Raw genomic sequence first — 14,950 nt, 5'->3', positions numbered from 1 at the left:
GATGGACTGTGTATGGTGAGGTGGACTGTGTATGGTGAGGTGGACTGTGTATGGTGAGATGGACAGTGAATGATGAGGTGGACTGTGTATAGTGAGGTGGACTGTGTATGGTGAGGTGGACTGTGTATGGTGAGATGGACTGTGTATGGTGAGATGGACTGTGTATAGTGAGATGGACTGTGTGTGGTGAGATGGACTGTGTGTGGTGAGATGGACTGTGTATGGTGAGATGGACTGTGTATGGTGAGATGGACTGTGTATGGTGAGATGGACTGTGTATGGTGAGATGGACTGTGTATAGTGAGATGGACTGTGTATAGTGAGATGGACTGTGAATGGTGAGGTGGACTGTGAATGGTGAGATGGTCTGTTTCTAGTACGATGGACTGTGTATAGTGAGGTGGACTGTGTATGGTGAGGTGGACTGTGTATAGTGAGGTGGACTGTGTATGGTGAGATGGACTGTGTATACTGAGATGGACTGTGTATAGTGAGGTGGACTGTGTATGGTGAGGTGGACTGTGTATAGTGAGGTGGACTGTGTATAGTGAGATGGACTGTGTATAGTGAGGTGGACTGTGTGTAGTGAGTTGGACTGTGAATGGTGAGGTGGACTGTGTATAGTGAGATGGACTGTGTATAGTGAGATGGACTGTGTATGGTGAGGTGGACTGTGTATAGTGAGGTGGACTGTGAATGGTGAGGTGGACTGTGTATAGTGAGGTGGACTGTGTATGGTGAGATGGACTGTGTATGGTGAGATGGACTGTGTATAGTGAGGTGGACTGTGTATAGTGAGGTGGACTGTGTATGGTGAGATGGACTGTGTATGGTGAGATGGACTGTGTATAGTGAGATGGACTGTGTATAGTGAGATGGACTGTGTATCGTGAGATGGACTGTGTATCGTGAGATGGACTGTATAGTGAGGTGGACTGTGTATAGTGAGGTGGACTGTGTATAGTGAGATGGACTGTGTATAGTGAGGTGGACTGTGTATGGTGAGATGGACTGTGTATGGTGAGATGGACTGTGTATAGTGAGATGGACTGTGTATAGTGAGATGGACTGTGTATCGTGAGATGGACTGTGTATAGTGAGATGGACTGTATAGTGAGGTGGACTGTGTATAGTGAGGTGGACTGTGTATAGTGAGATGGACTGTGTATAGTGAGATGGACTGTATAGTGAGGTGGACTGTGTATAGTGAGGTGGACTGTTTATAGTGAGTTGGACTGTGTATAGTGAGGTGGACTGTGTATAGTGAGGTGGACTGTGTACAGTGAGTTGGACTGTGAATGGTGAGATGGACTGTGTATGGTGAGATGGAATGTGAAAGATGAGATGGACTGTGTATGGTGAGATGGACTGTGTATAGTGAGATGGACTGTGTATAGTGAGATGGACTGTGTATGGTGAGATGGAATGTGAATGGTGAGATGGACTGTGTATGGTGAGATGGACTGTGTATAGTGAGATGGACTGTGTATAGTGAGGTGGACTGTGTGTAGTGAGTTGGAATGTGAAAGATGAGATGGACTGTGTATGGTGAGGTGGACTGTGTATGGTGAGGTGGACTGTGTATAGTGAGGTGGACTGTGTATAGTGAGATGGACTGTGTATAGTGAGGTGGACTGTGTGTAGTGAGTTGGACTGTGAATGGTGAGGTGGACTGTGTATAGTGAGATGGACTGTGTATAGTGAGATGGACTGTATAGTGAGGTGGACTGTGTATGGTGAGATGGACTGTGTATAGTGAGGTGGACTGTGAATGGTGAGATGGACAGTGAATGATGAGGTGGACTGTGTATAGTGAGGTGGACTGTTTATGGTGAGATGGACTGTGTATGGTGAGATGGACTGTGTATAGTGAGGTGGACTGTGTATGGTGAGATGGACTGTGTATGGTGAGATGGACTGTGTATAGTGAGATGGACTGTGTATAGTGAGATGGACTGTGTATAGTGAGATGGACTGTATAGTGAGGTGGACTGTGTATAGTGAGGTGGACTGTGTATAATGAGATGGACTGTGTATAGTGAGATGGACTGTATAGTGAGGTGGACTGTGTATAGTGAGGTGGACTGTTTATAGTGAGTTGGACTGTGTATAGTGAGGTGGACTGTGTATAGTGAGGTGGACTGTGTATAGTGAGTTGGACTGTGAATGGTGAGATGGACTGTGTATGGTGAGATGGAATGTGAAAGATGAGATGGACTGTGTATGGTGAAATGGATTGTGTATGGTGAGATTGACTGTGTATAGTGAGATGGACTGTGAATGGTGAGGTGGACTGTGTATAGTGAGGTGGACTGTGTATAGTGAGATGGACTGTGTATAGTGAAATGGACTGTGAATGGTGAGATGGACTGTGTATGGTGAAATGGACTGTGAATGGTGAGATGGACTGTGTATGGTGAGATGGACTGTGTATGGTGAGATGGACTGTGTATGGTGAGATGGACTGTGAATGGTGAGATGGACTGTGTATGGTGAGGAGGACTGTGTATAGTGAAATGGACTGTGTATGGTGAGATGGACTGTGTATGGTGAGATGGACTGTGTATGGTGAAATGGACTGTGTATGGTGAGATGGGCTGTGTATAGTGAGATGGACTGTGAATGGTGAGGTGGACTGTGTATGGTGAGATGGATTGTGTGTGGTGAGATGGACTGTGTATAGTGTTTCGGACTGTGTTTTGTGAGGTGGACTGTGTATAGTGAGATGGACTGTGTATGGTGAGGCGGACTGTGTATGGTGAGATGGACTGTGTATGGTGAGATGGACTGTGTATTGTGAGATGGACTGTGTATGGTGAGATGGACTGTGAATGGTGAGGTGGACTGTGTATGGTGAGATGGACTGTGTATAGTGAGATGGACTGTGTATGGTGAGATGGACTGTGTATGGTGAGATGGACTGTGTATAGTGAGATGGACTGTGTATAGTGAGATGGACTGTGCAGAGTGAGATGGACTGTGTATAGTGAGATGGACTGTGTATGGTGAGATGGACTGTTTCTAGTACGATGGACTGTGTATAGTGAGGTGGACTGTGTATGGTGAGGTGGACTGTGTATAGTGAGGTGGACTGTGTATAGTGAGGTGGACTGTGTATAGTGAGATGGACTGTGTATAGTGAGTTGGACTGTGAATGGTGAGATGGACTGTGTATAGTGAGGTGGACTGTGTATAGTGAGTTGGACTGTGTATAGTGAGATGGACTGTGTATAGTGAGTTGGACTGTGAATGGTGAGATGGACTGTGAATGGTGAGATGGACTGTGTATGGTGAGATGGACTGTTTATAGTGAGATGGACTGTGTATAGTGAGATGGAGTGTGTATAGTGAGATGGACTGTGTCTAGTGAGATGGACTGTGTATAGTGAGGTGGACTGTGTATAGTGAGGTGGACTGTGTATAGTGAGGTGGACTGTGTATAGTGAGGTGGACTGTGTATAGTGAGTTGGACTGTGTATAGTGAGTTGGACTGTGTGTGGTGAGTTGGACTGTGTATAGTGAGTTGGACTGTGAATGGTGAGATGGACTGTGTATCGTGAGGTGGACTGTGTATAGTGAGGTGGACTGTGTATAGTGAGTTGGACTGTGTATAGTGAGTTGGACTGTGTATAGTGAGGTGGACTGTGTATAGTGAGATGGACTGTGTATAGTGAGTTGGACTGTGAATGGTGAGATGGACTGTGTATAGTGAGGTGGACTGTGTATAGTGAGTTGGACTGTGTATAGTGAGATGGACTGTGTATAGTGAGTTGGACTGTGAATGGTGAGATGGACTGTGTATAGTGAGATGGACTGTGTATAGTGAGATGGACTGTGTATGGTGAAATGGACTGTTTCTAGTACGATGGACTGTGTATAGTGAGGTGGACTGTGTATGGTGAGGTGGACTGTGTATGGTGAGATGGACTGTGTGTGGTGAGATGGACTGTGTATAGTGAGATGGACTGTGTATAGTGAGTTGGACTGTGAATGGTGAGATGGACTGTGTATAGTGAGATGGACTGTGTATAGTGAGGTGGACTGTGTATAGTGAGATGGACTGTGTATAGTGAGTTGGACTGTGAATGGTGAGATGGACTGTGTATAGTGAGATGGACTGTGTATAGTGAGATGGACTGTGTATGGTGAAATGGACTGTTTCTAGTACGATGGACTGTGTATAGTGAGGTGGACTGTGTATGGTGAGGTGGACTGTGTATAGTGAGGTGGACTGTGTATAGTGAGGTGGACTGTGTATCGTGAGATGGACTGTGTATAGTGAGGTGGACTGTGTGTAGTGAGTTGGACTGTGAATGGTGAGATGGACAGTGAATGATGAGGTGGACTGTGTATGGTGAGATGGACTGTGTGTAGTGAGATGGACTGTGTGTGGTGAGATGGACTGTGTGTGGTGAGATGGACTGTGTATGGTGAGATGGACTGTGTATGGTGAGATGGACTGTGTCTAGTGAGATGGACTGTGTATAGTGAGATGGACTGTGTCTAGTGAGATGGACTGTGTATAGTGAGGTGGACTGTGTATAGTGAGGTGGACTGTGTATAGTGAGGTGGACTGTGTATAGTGAGGTGGACTGTGTATAGTGAGTTGGACTGTGTGTGGTGAGTTGGACTGTGTATAGTGAGGTGGACTGTGTATAGTGAGATGGACTGTGTATAGTGAGATGGACTGTGTATGGTGAGGTGGACTGTGTATAGTGAGGTGGACTGTGTATGGTGAGATGGACTGTGTATGGTGAGGTGGACTGTGTATAGTGAGATGGACTGTGTATGGTGAGGTGGACTGTGTTTTGTGAGATGGACAGTGAATGATGAGGTGGACTGTGTATAGTGAGGTGGACTGTGTATAGTGAGATGGACTGTGTATGGTGAGATGGACTGTGTATGGTGAGGTGGACTGTGTATGGTGAGGTGGACTGTGTATAGTGAGATGGACTGTGTATAGTGAGGTGGACTGTGTATAGTGAGGTGGACTGTGTATAGTGAGATGGACTGTGTATGGTGAGGTGGACTGTGTATAGTGAGGTGGACTGTGTATAGTGAGGTGGACTGTGTATAGTGAGATGGACTGTGTATGGTGAGGTGGACTGTGTATAGTGAGGTGGACTGTGTATGGTGAGGTGGACTGTGTATAGTGAGATGGACTGTATATGGTGAGGTGGACTGTGTATAGTGAGGTGGACTGTGTATGGTGAGGTGGACTGTGTATAGTGAGATGGACTGTGTATAGTGAGGTGGACTGTATATAGTGAGGTGGACTGTGTATAGTGAGATGGACTGTGTATGGTGAGGTGGACTGTGTATAGTGAGGTGGACTGTGTATAGTGAGGTGGACTGTGTATAGTGAGGTGGACTGTGTATAGTGAGGTGGACTGTGTATAGTGAGATGGACTGTGTATGGTGAGGTGGACTGTGTATAGTGAGGTGGACTGTGTATAGTGAGGTGGACTGTGTATGGTGAGGTGGACTGTGTATGGTGAGGTGGACTGTGTATAGTGAGATGGACTGTGTATAGTGAGATGGACTGTGTATGGTGAGGTGGACTGTGTATAGTGAGATGGACTGTATATATACAGTACAGGCTTCAGTTGCTCTTCTGACAGTTCGGTCAAGGACATTATCTTCTTCTTTACCCAGCAGCAAAGGGTTAACATGATGATTAATAACGGGATCTGTGAGGTCACGATGCTAACGATGGGATGCGAAGCAATATTCAAAACTCTAATGGTTGATGGTGACCCCCGCCTAATAACGGCTCCCAACCCAGTAACGACCCCCACACTTGTAACGGCCCCCACCCTAGTAACGACCCCCACCCTAGTAACGACCCCCACCCTCGTAACGACCCCCACCCTAGTAACGACCCCCACCCTAGTAACGGCCCCCACCCGAGTAACGGCCCCCACCCGAGTAACGGCCCCCACCCTAGTAACGGCCCCCACCCGAGTAACGACCCCCACCCTAGTAACGACCCCACCCTAGTAACCGCTCCCACCCTAGTAACGACCCCACCCTAGTAACCGCTCCCACCCTAGTAACGGCCCCCACCCTAGTAACCGCTCCCACCCTAGTAACAGCCCCCACCCTAGTAACGGCCCCCACCCTAGTAACCGCTCCCACCCTAGTAACAGCCCCCACCCTAGTAATGGCCCCCACCTTAGTAACCGCTCCCATCCTAGTAACGACCCCCACCCTAGTACTAGCCCCCACCCGAGTAACGGCTCCCACCCTTTTAACGTCCCCCACCCTAGTAACTGCTCCCACCCTAGTAACGACCCCCACCCTAGTAACGACCCCCACCCTAGTAACCGCTCCCACCCTAGTAATGACCCCCACCCTAGTAACCACTCCCACCCTAGTAATGACCCCCACCCTAGTAACCGCTCCCACCCTAGTAATGACCCCCACCCTAGTAACCACTCCCACCCTAGTAACGACCCCCACCCTAGTAACGACCCCCACCCTAGTAACCGCTCCCACCCTAGTAATGACCCCCACCCTAGTAACCACTCCCACCCTAGTAACGACCCCCGCCCTAGTAACGGCCCCCACCATCAGTGCTTAACGTCATCTTCTATTCTCGATTGGATCACTTGTCCCTGGACCAGGTCTTCTTTGGTTTCCAAATGTAACCACCAATCTCTATCTTTCATCTTATTCAAGTCCCTCTTCACATGCTCATTATCTATTAATTGTCTACTTTTCTCGATATTATGTCCCAACTCCATATTACTAATCGAATAGTTAAACTCTCCCAGAGTTTTATCCCAATTATACCATTATGGAGCAGTGAACGAGGATTCCTCACATCTAGATATCGATCGAACACTGTACACAACACAATACATACGATATAGTCTGACAATCGATCTCATCAATAGTTACATTATTACACTTAGATCTAAAACATAACAGTCCCCGTCCAGCATAAAATAACATGGGCCTCACAAGTTCCCGCACATGGGTTACAATCACCAGAGTTACGATCCCTCCAGTGGGCTGAGTGGGTTGAAAGCATATCCATCCAAACTCATTATCCAGGCACCTTGTTACACGATGCTGAAGGAAACTGCCTGTTGTGGTATCAAAGTTTGATCCGCAGCTTATTCGGCCTGTAGAAACTTATCAGAAACCCCCTACCATCAGTCCCACATCAAAGTATGGGTATAACATTACCCGTGTACCATCCTGTGGGATTCACCAGAACTAATGACAATCTGTTTCAGTGCACGATCCGGACAGTAGGACCCAGGGGCGTCCTCGAGTTATCATTAGCAAACTGGGAAAGATTACTGTAAAGTTAACTCTGAGCCCAGTAGGGTGAGTGCCTGTGATCTGTTGTAGAAACATTTTGTATCCATCCATGACAGTCTGAATATCGAGACAGACCACAGCCCAAGATACCTTGAAAGATTCTGGAGTAAATGACCTCCATTTTATCCCATAAATCCTGTGATTCAGTAATTGCCATATTTAAAAGCTCATGAGCCGGAGCTGATTCAGCCCCGAGCGCACCTTTAATGGGGGGAGCCATTGCTTGTACATCTGTACCCAATGTTTGTAGTTTGTTCGGTACGGCCTCATTACTCAGCATTAAGGGATGCCGCTCCCAGTCCTACTCCGGCCGCTAGGGTATCTAGAAGGTCACATTTTTCCCGAATTTGGACTCTGGACACTGAATGTGAACAATTATTAGCTTCTGTGACACATCAGACAAAGGAAATGGATACGTTACATGCACTATTTTCCAACTCATCACTTGATACAATGAACGATTCAGATGGAGCATCAGAACAATAGGACCTGCCCTGATCTGGGGAGCGCTCACATCCTGCAGTGATATTGTTTTGCCGCTTCCCGGTACAGGAGTGGAATAAACATCCACACTGGGGCAGGCCAAAGGGTTCATCCTTCTAGAAACCGACACCCTGCTGTCCCACACAAGCCTGTCAGGGCGGTGGGAGCGTTACATGTGGCCTCCCAATATTGCCCGTGTACGTATGTGAAGTGTGCACACAGATGTTCACGGCAATATTCTATAGTTTGTTGAAAAGGTTTACATGTAAGAGGTTTCATTATCATGCCAGTACGCAGTGAGCAAGACACTGAGGATGGTTCAGTCATTAGCCAGTCACCCCAGGCCACTGAGGTCACTCCACATGGAGGCCGAGCTCCTATTAGGGAACGACTTCATAATGGTTGTTTTATTGTAACCGATCATAGTGGCCCCCACGATCGTCACTGCACCGCTTAATAGGGACAGTTCCTGAATCTAGAGAACTTTGGAAGATTATAGTTCGGGCGTCTGCAATGTGCTCACCTACTTCCTTTAAAACCCTGGGATGGAAACCATCTGGTCCTGGGGATTTGTCACTCTTTCGTGCGATTATTTTCTTCATTACTGTTGCTTTACTTATATTAATTTTATTGAGTCCCTGTCTCCGATTCAATATTAGTTTTCTTGGGATTTCCGGCATGCTATCCTCTTTTTCTACTGTAAGTACTGACACAACGTAATTGTTCAACATGTCCGCCATTTCCCCATTGTCAATGACAGTATCCCCACTTTCAGTTTTTAAGGGGCCAACACTGCTCCTGACCACCCTCTTTTTCCTAATATAACTATAAAAGTTCTTCGTATTGGTTTTGATATCCCTTGCAAGTTTCTTTCCATACTCTCTTTTTGTAGCTCTTACTATCTGTTTTGTGACCCTTTGTTGATCTTTGTATCTTTCCCATTCGCCAGGATCTGTGCCATTTTTTGTCTTTTTGTATGCCCTTTCCTTATGTCTTATATTGTCCCTTACCTCTTTAGTTATCCATGGCTGTTTTTTTTGGCAAGTAGAGTTCTTGCCCCTCAGGGGTATAAACCGGTTCTGTATCACGTTAAATGTTTCTTTAAACATTTCCCACTGATCATCAGTCGTTTTACCCATTAACAGATTTGCCCAGTTGACTGTGGACAGTCTCTGTCTCATCCCATTGAAGTCGGCCTTACCCAAGTCTAGAATCTTAGCAGCTGACTCTCTTTTTTTCCCTTTCAAACACGACATTGAACTCGATCATGTTATTATCGCTATTGGATAGATGTTCACGCACAGTTAAGCTGCTAATTAAATCTGTAAACTGAATCGTTAATTATTTTACACCGTAAGCACCCTGGCGTAAACATAATATTATCCCCGCCTTCCATTCGTGTAAGGACTTTTATTCTGCCGACCACAATTCATGCAAAATTTCACCGGGCCATTATACACAAAGTCTTATTTCGGGTCCCAGAGATACGACACGATCATTCACTCCTTCCACCCAGTCAGCCCTATAGGACTTGGTGGGACAGAGAGAAAAGTTTCAACGATGAAAGTTTTTTGCGGACCAACATACACCAACAATATTGTCCCCACCATGAGCAACATCGTACCACAGACAAGAGAATTGGGCCAAGATCCTTTTTTCTCTCCATCTCCTTGGATCATGGCTGGATTCACTATTGGGGATTTTAAAATCAGCGGTCATCCGTAAGAGCAATAAAGTTTTCATCTCTCCCTCCAACACTTTCCCCTTCTGATTTTTGCCAAGATTTAAGCCGAGTCAAGCACATACCAGAAACCAAAAATAAGACACAGCTGCTTGCGGAAGGCGTCAACTTCTTAACAGGAGAAAGAAGACGGACCCAGACATCACTAACCAGTGTCGCAAGTAAACGTTTCTTTTAAAACTTTGCCAAATGAAAAGGAACAAAATTCCATTCTACTTTTTCAGACTTTGTGCCTGCAAAAGATGCAAATAGCCGATCTTTCGCAAAATGTACCACGGGCCTTGGATCCAGGACCATAACCTTCTGTCCAAGCTCCATTTCAGGAATATCTGACCTATCATCGCACCGTACAATCCGACGGACAAGGTTCGTTTCACCAGTAGCGCCCACACTCACCTGTACGGCGAGGAGGTGCTCCTTAAAGAGTTGCATCCACTCCTGATACAAGCCCTGTGTCTGATCATCAGGGGGCAAATGGAGAACCAGAATGGCCCGTCAGTGCTTTGCACGGATCCGCATCAAGACAAGGGGAAGGACCAAGTCCCAGTTGGCACCAGTCCGATTCAGAGATTTGACCAATTCATTTTTGTACCTTCCACTTGTCCTGTTGCTCGGGGTTGGTGAGTAATAAGTAACTTCTGATCAGTCTCGAGTATTTCCAGGATATCTTGTACCACAGCCCCGACAAATGGGGATCCATTATCAGAATCCACTGTCCGAGGGATTCCGCACCGAGTAAAGACACCAAGTTTAGTAGCGGTAGTTTCAGCCGCCTGATTGCGGGTGGGAAGAGCCTCAACCCACCGTCAGAATGGATGTCCCACAGCCAGGAGATCTTAATGACCTGCAGGCGGCAAGGGCCCTGTTTAATCAATCTGTATCCGAGCCCACGGACCCGAAGGTGATTCTCACATCCTACCACCCGTTTGTGTTCCCTTACAAGGTCAAATCGAGCACATTTTGCGGCCTCGTCGGCCAGCTTATCTCCTTTTTACCCTGTGTAAATCGCCCTTCACAGATCCCGCTTTGCACTCGCCTCCAAGCTGACTCACGGCCAGCAGAGGAATCTTGCCTTGGGTCGCCTGCTCCCTGAATATATTAAATACTTTACTCCAATCGGTGGTATTGAATATCAGCAAGTGAAGATCAGCAGCACGGGAAGCCACAGTGATCATGAATGATACTGAGAGGAACCCGAGTCTGCGGAAGGCAGACGAGGTCAGCGGGAAGAAACAGCCGCCCATCATGAGGGAACAGCGAGAGCCCTGTCTGACTGACTGATCGAAGACTATTTTCCCTGAAATCGAATGGGATTTGAAGTTTTGCTGCTCAATGGCACTCCCTGCTGGTGAGCAGAGGCAAATGCTCGAGCAAAACTGCCTCCCTCGGGGAGACACAGGAAGCTTTCAGGTTTGAGAACGGGCAAGAGGTGTCCTGTGCTTTAGCAGCAACAGGTGAATCTGTGAGCTGCTTGTATATTTAAGAGAGCGGTAATGAAGTCATTGCTGCTTATTCCAAAAGCACGCTCGCTCCTTCGAGCCGGAATCGAACCAGCGACCTAAGGATGGCTTTAGGTTTATTGCTACAGTCCTCCGCTCTACCAGCTGAGCTATCGAAGGGAAACGATAAGTAGGTTTCTCTTTGGTGATTGTTCAGTGTGCTCCTTTTGACACGCCCGCACTCATGGAGTTGCCTGCATGGACTGAGGCTGACTCGGTTCCTGCTCATCCCGCAGCGCTGTGGGAGTGTGAGCTGCTTCTTATTCTTTGCAACCGGCAACAGTGGTACAATGGATAACGTGTTTGAGTACAGATTGGCTTTTGTAGTTTCGACTCCCAGCTGCTGAGCGATTTTGCAATTGTTGTTAATTTGAAAATGTACTTTATTTCATAAAATTTAAGAATACACAGAGTTCAAAGTATCACAGTTCCAAAGCAAGACAATTGAAAACAATACAGATCGCACACACTCCGATCCCAACATTACAATTTAGACCAAGTACCTTACAAAGTATCCATGGTGAACAATGCAAAGATGGGATTGCCTTGTTCCGTGGCCTTTCCCTATGGAGCCTTTGCACAGGCCGCACCTCTCTTCAATGCATCCAACAGCACGGACTTTGGATCAGGCCAATCGGCCACACTCGGTCGTGGACAGCTCCTTCAGCTGGAAAACCAGCAGGTTTCGGGTGGACCAAAGGGCCTCCTTCACCAAGTTGATGGTCTTCCAGCAGCAGTTGATATCGTCCCGGTGTGAGTCCCAGGGAAAAGCCCGTAGAGCTCAGCGTTCTGTGTTACGGACCTGTTGCGAATGAACCGGGACAGATACCAATGCATCTCTATCCACATCTTCTGCGCCAAGGGGCAGTCCATCAGAAGATGGACGACGGTCTCGTCCCTGCTGCAGCCTCGAGGGCAGCTCACGGGGAGCTGAGATTCCGTGTGTGTTGGAAAGACCGCACTGGGAGGTCCCTTCTCACCGACATCCAGGCTACATCTTGGTGCCAGTTGGTCAGTTCAGGCGATGAGACCTTCTGCCAAATGGTTTTGACCATCTGGTCGGAGAACCATCTGATCGGATCCAGCCTCTCCTTTCCCTGCAGGACTCTCAGAACATTCCATGTCGATCACTGTCTGATGTCCTCGTGATCGACGGGGTTCCTCTTCAGGAACTTCTCCACCTGGGACAGACGGTGGGGTACGGTCCAGCTGGACGGGACTTCCCGCGTCTGCTCAATCAGCGTGGCCAGGCCCATTGTTTTCAGTGTGGTGGACAGGTAGAATCTCAGTACGCGGTGACACTTGGTGTTTGCATACTGGGGCTCTACACACATCCTGAGGCAGCCACACACATGTGGCCATCAGGGTCCGAGCGCCATTGGGGACACTCTTCCCCACTTTGTCCAGGGGGCTTGTACACAGAGACCCTGCGGATGTGTTCGATCTTGGACCTCCAGACAAAGTGGAAGATAGCTCGGGTGAGTGTGATGGTGGAACGGTGGGGAATGGGCCAGAACTTTGCCACGTAGAGCAAACCACGAGTCCCTCACACCTTATCACCAGGTTTCTGCCGGTTATGGAGAGGGAGCGTCCCCTCCCCCACATACCAAATTTCTGTTTGGCCTTGATGACCCGCTCCTCCCAGACCTTGTTGCAGGCCTAGGGCTGCCTGAACCAGATCTGCCGCACCTCCAGGACCTGACGATGAAGGGACAAAGGATTGCGTCTCTCACCTGCCTCACTCTTACTTCGGTGCACCCTGGCTCTCGAGGCCAGATTGAACTGGTTGCAGATGCCCATCAGTCTGTGGACCGACTGCAGATTGGAGCAGAAGACGGTGACGTCATTCGTGTACAGGGAGGTTTTAACCTGAAATCCTCCGCTGCCTGGGATGGACGACCCCTGATACCTGCGTCCTTCCTGATGGACGTGGCAAATGGCTCGATACAACATACGAACAAGACCACAGAGCGAGAAAAACCCTGCCCGACTCCAGATCTGATTGAAAAGCTCTCTGACTCCCACCCATATGATTAGGACTGCACGATGGATGTCCCTGTAGTGCAGTTGGATCCAATCATGGATCCCTTCCCCAAATCCCATTTTGGAGACCATGTCCATCCTGTACGTGTGGGATATTCTGTCGAAGGCCTTCTCCTTCTCCTGGTCCAAGCTGATGAGGCAGGTGTTCACCCTCCTGTCCTGTATGTAGTGATTGTATCCCTGAGTAGCGCAAGGTTATCAGAGATCATCCTGCCGGGTACAGCGCAGGTCTGATCGGGGTTAATCACCAGCTCCAGAGCAGACTTGAGCCCGTTGGCGATGACCTTAGACTGAACTTGTAGTCGACATTTAGCGACGAAATGGGTCACCAATTTCTGATTTCTTCCCTCTCCCCCTTCCACTTGTAGATGAGAGTGATGATGCCTTTCCACTCTGACATGCTGCTTGCGAGAAGCAAACCCACATACACGTCCAGGAGGTCTGGGCCTATCCAGTTCCACAGAGCCGAGTGCAACTCAACCTGTCAACAATCACTTCCGGGAGTTCTACTCTTCTCGAAGGACCTGATGGCCTTTGTCAGCTCGTCCAAAGTCAGCAGTTGATCCATGCTCTCCCGCTCGCTCTCCTCTGAGACTTCTGATAGAGGACAGGAAGGACTGGGAGGCCGTGGTCTCTGTGGGCTTTGCGGTAAAAGTCTCTCTCTTTGGTGATTGTTCACCATGCGCCTGTTGACGTGCCCGGACTCGTGGATTCCCGCGCATGTGACCGAGGCGGACTCAGTCCCTGCTCAAACCACAGCGCTGTGGGAGTGTGAACTGTTTCAGAAGCCCCATAATCTGGGCCAGTGGTGCAATGGATAACACGTTTGATTATTGATTAGGAGATTGTAGGTTCCACTCCTACCTAGCTCGAAATTTTTTGCAAACTTCGCATTACTTTATGACTTTCAGTACCTTGCAAGATGTGCTACTTGGTGGTGCTGCCTGGCTGCATTCCTGGTAAGTGCTCGCTGACAACACTCTTGTTTCTGTACAATAGCCCCAAGACAATCGGTGAGTGGAGAATGTAGCAAACAATCCCACTACTTCTCACATGATAAACGACCGCTCGACCAGTTGAGCTAATTCCCCATTTGCTGTTTGTAAATCGCCCTTCTCAGATCCCGCTTTGCACTCGCCTCCAAGCTGACTCACGACCAGCAGAGGGAGGGCCCTTCTCACCACCATCCAGGCTACATCCTGGTGCCTGTTGGTCAGTTCAGGCGATGAGACCTACTGCCAAATGGTTTTGACCAATAGGTCGGAGAACTATCCATTCGGATCCAGCCTCTCCTTTCCCTGCAGGACTCCAGGAACGTTTCGTGTCGACCACTGCCTGATGGCCTCGTGGTCGATGGGTTTCCTCTTCAGGAACTTCTCCACCTGGGACAGATGGTGGTGTACGGTCCAGATCGATGGGATAGTGGGGAATGGGCCAGACCTTTGCCCCGTAGAGCAACACCACGAGTACCTCACACCTTATCACCAGGTTTCTGCCGGTTATGGAGAGGGACGCCCCCTCCCCCACATACCAAGCTTCTGTTTGGCCTTGACGACCCGCTCCTCCCAGATCTTGTTGCAGGCCTGGGGTCCTCCGAACCATATCCCCAGCACCTCCAGGTAGTCGGACCTGACGATGAAGGGACAAAGGATTGTGTCTCTCACCTCCCAAAGTAGATTGCCTCACTCTTATTTCGGTTCACCCTGGCTCTCGAGGCCAGATTGAACTGGTCACAGATACCCATCAGTCTGTGGACCGACTGCTGATCGGAGCAGAAGACGTTGATGTCGTTCGTGTACAGGGAGGCTTTAACCTGAGAGCCTCCACTGCCTGGGATGGTCGGTCCCCTGAT

The 14,950-nt window shown here is 48.4% G+C and overlaps 1 non-coding gene across 1 annotated transcript; it reads right to left on the bottom strand.

Moving 5' to 3' along the window:
• Positions 1-11,086: 11,086 nt before the first annotated feature.
• trnay-gua (transfer RNA tyrosine (anticodon GUA)) lies at positions 11,087-11,175 on the bottom strand. Its single transcript is given in 2 exon segments — positions 11,087-11,122; positions 11,139-11,175. It is a non-coding gene; the product is annotated as a tRNA-Tyr (tRNA).
• Between the last annotated feature and the right edge of the window lie 3,775 nt (positions 11,176-14,950).

Source organism: Heptranchias perlo, chromosome 42 (assembly GCF_035084215.1).
Source record: "Heptranchias perlo isolate sHepPer1 chromosome 42, sHepPer1.hap1, whole genome shotgun sequence".
In the NCBI taxonomy this organism is placed as follows: Eukaryota; Metazoa; Chordata; class Chondrichthyes; order Hexanchiformes; family Hexanchidae; genus Heptranchias; species Heptranchias perlo.
This window is presented reverse-complemented; position numbering and strand designations above follow the sequence as displayed.